This window comes from Suncus etruscus, chromosome 3 (genome assembly GCF_024139225.1).
Source record: "Suncus etruscus isolate mSunEtr1 chromosome 3, mSunEtr1.pri.cur, whole genome shotgun sequence".
In the NCBI taxonomy this organism is placed as follows: Eukaryota; Metazoa; Chordata; class Mammalia; order Eulipotyphla; family Soricidae; genus Suncus; species Suncus etruscus.
The window spans coordinates 62,579,114-62,584,241 of NC_064850.1; positions in this window are offsets into that span (position 1 = coordinate 62,579,114).

A 5,128-nucleotide genomic window follows, 5' to 3' on the forward strand; every position below is an offset into this window, starting at 1 on the left:
TTTATGATCCTCAAATAATACCCTTAAATGACTAATGTGTACTGTTTGGAAATTTATGTTTCTTTCACTTATTCATATATGATTAATTTGAACTGTTCTATCTTCCTTGGTATAAATTGATGTACCATTGTGGTCATAAAATAGTTAATGTTGAAATACTTATTTGGGGAATTCTAAATATTTATGGACATTTCTACTTTGAGTACTTTTTGTAGACTTCCTGGGATTTCTCACAAGGGTCTTTATTCAATTATTTCTTATATATCTTTCAAAAATATTACCTAGGTCTTGATAATGATCAATTTAATACTTTATAAAATAAAAGCAAGTATATTATAAGCATTTCATATTGAGAAATGATTCCTTTGACCCTGGAAAAGTAAAAGAAAAAAAAAACAAAAGGTATGATAGTTCATCCCACCACTCTAGTTTCTTAAGCAAGGTAACTGCCTGGCTTTCAAAGACACACCAAATTATCTATTAAGGTCTTCAATTACGAAAATTGCTAGGCCAACCAGACAGCACATTACTTTTGTGCTGTATCTATGTATGCAGTTTAAGCTCTATATCCAACTCTTGGGTGGTCTGAAATTGAGATAATTAATAAAACCCTTTGAAAAGCATCTGCCATCCACATTTTGTCTTGGATGAAAGAAATTATTTCATGCTTTACTTAAGTAAAGTTAATACCCAAAGGTGGCACATTAGCACTGTCTTGAATTAGAACTTACCAAATATGAAAATTGGCTACTCACATGCAACTTTAATAACTTATGAACATTTAAATTAAGTTGTATTAATAATTCAGAAAAAGTTCTTCTACTCAGACTTCAAGTTTTCAAATGAGCAGTGAAAATGATGGTGAGAAAAGGGGATGTTCGGTTATTAAGATCTAAAACTTAACTATTTAAAGATCTAGGATTCAATTATGAATAACTAACAATGTTTTAATAAAATAAAACTTTCTGAAAAATGAAAGACATTGAAAACAAGGAAAATTTCTTCTTAGGAACTTCTTAATCTTGAAGTAATATTAATGTGAATCATAAAATTCTCAAAATAAAAGGTGTTTTGCTTCCTCTCCTAATTTTTTTTTTCATTCTCTTGAGGTAGGAAGCATAGCGAACAATAACATTAGTTATCTACTGTATTGGATGATTTTAATGCTAGAAATTTCTCATTTAAAGCATTAGGAGGGTGTAGGGAATGTAAAACAAATGAAAAAAAGATGCCAGTTTGTTTGGGTGGAAGCAATAAGAGGGCACTATTTGAAGAGTCCCACACATATTTGTCCCATTGCAATTTTTTACTCATGTTTGTCAAGGAAGCAGACATGTTTTTATCACTAAACCACATATGAAACTTGAACTACCAAATTTCTTCTCAGTTCTTTTTTTTTTTTTAGGAGGATGGGTGAATCTGAAGTTGTAACAAGAGATCTCACTTGCAGTGTATAGATGAAGAAAGTCCATTTTTCAGCAAGAATATTATGAAGAATCTAAAGATATATACCTTAACAAGAACAAAGAGTATTGTTGAATCTACAGATACAGTTTGTTAATCTCCAGCAATGTCATTGCCTGTTTTTTTTTCTTAGTATTTAGATGGCTTTTTTTTCCTTTAGTTTTTCTGCCATCTTTCCTTCACACCCACCAAACATTCCTGGGTCTGAGAACTGACATGAGCTGATGACAGACACAGACATAAATACAGAATGTATTTTAGTGCATCTTAATTAACATTAACATTATATCATATATAAAATTGCCTCAATTAACCTCTGACTTATTTAATAAAGTGAGCCCTAATACAAAATGACATAAGCACTTTATCTTTGCCACTTAAATCTTCCAAAACAACTAAAAAGTTATTGTATTTATCTCAGGGGCCAAAAGAAACATAAATATTTTCTTTATTTATAATATGTATGATTAGATCAAATCTGTGAATCAGTTTATATATTTATTGAGAATTAACTCTTTTCTAGCATCATTATCACTAGGAGAAAAAAAATAGAAGACAATAGCTGTTTCCTACTTCACAAGAAGAGATTCAGGTATAGCTAAAGCTACCATGATACATCGTCCTGTCAGAATTATTAAAATATCTAAAATTTTAATTATGGTACCTTAGATCTCATTTTAAACATAATTATATATTTATATATCATATGCAATTTTTGTTTTTGCATTGTTTGGTATGGATTTCAGTACATACCCTATGGTTCTCAGGACTTACTCCTAGCTCTGTGCTCAGGGATCACTCTTGGCAGTTTAAGACACCATACATGGTTCTGGGGAACACACTCAGGTCAGCTGAATGCAAGGCAATGACATAACTGCTGTGCTGTCTCCATCTCCTTCTCTGTCTCTTTCTGTTTCTGTCTCATTTTGTCTTTCTGTCTCTGCCGCTGTCTCTATCTCTGTCTCTTTCTCTGTCTCACTCTTGCTGACTAGCTCTCACTCTTTTTTATATATATTTTATTTAAACACCTTGAATACATACATGATTGGGTTTGGGTTTCAGTCATGTAAAGAACACCACCCATCACCAGTGCAACATTTCCATCACCAAAGTCCCAAATCTCCCTTCTCCCCACCCAACCCCCGCCTGTACACTAGACAGACTTTTTATTTCCCTCATATATTCTCATTATTAGCATAATTCAAAATGTAGTTATTTCTCTAACTAAACTCATTCCTGTTTGTGGTGAGCTTAATGAGGTGAGCTGTAACTTTCAGCCCTTCTCTCTTTTGTGTCTGAAAACTATTATTGTGAGAATGTCTTTCATTTTTTTTAAACCCATAGATGAGTGAGACCATTCTGCATTTTTTTCTCCCTCTCTGACTTATTTTACTCAGCATAATAGATTCCATGTACATCCATGTATAGATACTCTGGTTTCTCTTCAGATTGTATAAATCTTTCGCCTTTTACATCCATGTATAGGAAAATTTCATGACATCATCTTTCCTGACAGCTGCATAATATACCATTGCGTATATGTACCACAGTTTCTTTAGCCAATTTTCTGTTGAAGGGCATCTCGGTTGTTTCCAGAGTCTTGCTATAGTAAATAGTGCTGCAATGAATATAGGTATACAGAAGGGATTTTTGTATTGTATTTTTGTGTTCCTAGGGTATATTCCTAGGAGTGGTATAGCTGGATCATATGGAAGCTCGATTTCCAGTTTTTGGAAGAATCTCCATAACACTTTCTATAAAGGTTGAACTAAACGGTATTGCCACCAGCAGTGGATAAGAGTTCCTTTCTCTCCACATCCCCACCAACACTGAATGTTCTCATTCTTTGTGATGTGTGCCAATCTCTGGGGTGTGAGGTGGTAGCTCATAGTTGTTTTGATTTGCTTCTCCCTGATGATTAGTGATGTGCAGTATTTTTTCATGTGCCTTTTGGCCATTTGTATTTCTTCTTTGTCAAAGTATCTGTTCATTATTTCTCCCCATTTATTGATGAGATTAGATTTTTTTTCTTATAAAATTCTGTCAGTATCTTGTATATTTTGGAGATTTGCCCCTTATCTGATGGGTATTGGGTGAATAGTTTCTCCCACTCAGGGGGTGGCTCTTGTGTCCTGGGCACTATTTCCTTTGAGGTGCAGAAGCTTCTCAGCTTAATATATTCCCATCTCTTAATCTCTGCTTTCACTTGCTTGGAGAGTGCAGTTTCCTCCTTGAAGATGCCTGTAGTCTCAAAGTCCTGGAGTGTATTGCCTACGTGTTGTTCTATATATCTTATGGTTTCGGGTCTGATATCGAGGTCTTTGATCCATTTAGATTTTACCTTCGTACATGATGTTAACTGGGTGTCTAAGTTCAATTTTTTGCAAGTGTCTAGCCAGTTGTGACAACACCACTAGTTGAAGAGGCTTTCTTTGCTCCATTTAGAATTTCTTGCTCCTTTATCAAAAATTAGATGACTGTATGTCTGGGGAACATTCTCTGAGTATTCAAGCCTATTCCACTGCTCTGAGGGCCTGTCTTTATTCCAACACCATGCTGTTTTGATAACTATTGCTTTGTAGTTCAGTTTAAAGTTGGGGAAAGTAATCCTCCCATATTCTTTTTCCCAATGATTGCTTTAGCTATTCCAGGGTGGTTATTGTTCCAAATGAATTTCAGAAGTGTTTGATCCACTTCTTTGAAGAATGTCATGGGTATCTTTAGAGGGATCGCATTAAATCTGTACAATGCTTTTGGGAGTATTGCCATTTTAATGATGTTCATCCTGCCAATCCATGAGCAAGGAAAGTTTTTCCATTTCCGCATGTCCTCTCTTATTTCTTGGAACAGAGTTTTATAGTTTTCTTTGTATAGGTACTTCACATTTTTAGTCAAGTTGATTTCAAGTTATTTGAGTTTGTGTGGCACTCTTGTTATGGGGTTGTTTCTTTAATGTCCGTTTCTTCCTTATTACTATTGGTGTATAGAAAGGCCATTGATTTTTGTGTTTTAATTTTGTAGCCTGCCACCTTTTTATATGAGTCTATTGTTTCTAGAAGCTTTTTGGTAGAGTCTTTAGGGTTTCCTAAGTAAAGTGTCATGTCATTTGCAAACAGTGAGAGTTTGACTTCTTCCTTTCCTATCTGGATTCCCTTGATATCCTTTTCTTGCCTAATCGCTATAGCAAGTACTTCCAGTGCTGTGTTGAATAGGAGTGGTGAGAGAGGACAGCCTTGTCTTGTGCCAGAATTTAGAGGAAAGGCTTTTATTTTTCCTCCATTGAGGATAGCATTAGCCACTGGCTTGTGGTAGATGGCCTTATCTATACTGAGAAAGGTTCCTTTCATTCCCATCTTGCTGAGAGTTTTGATCAAGAATGGGTGTTGGACCTTATCAAATGCTTGCTTTGCATCTATTGATATGATCATGTGATTTTTATTTTTCTTGTTTTTCATGTTGTGTATGATATTGATAAATTTATGGATGTTAAACCATCCTTGCATTTCTGATATGAAACCTACTTAGTTGTAGTGTATGATCTTCTTGATGATGCAATGATGCATTGGTTACTATTTGCCAGGATTTTGTTGAAGATCTTTGCATCTGTGTTCATCAGCGATCTTGGTCTGTAATTTTCTTTCTTACTTTCTTTCTTTCTTTCTTT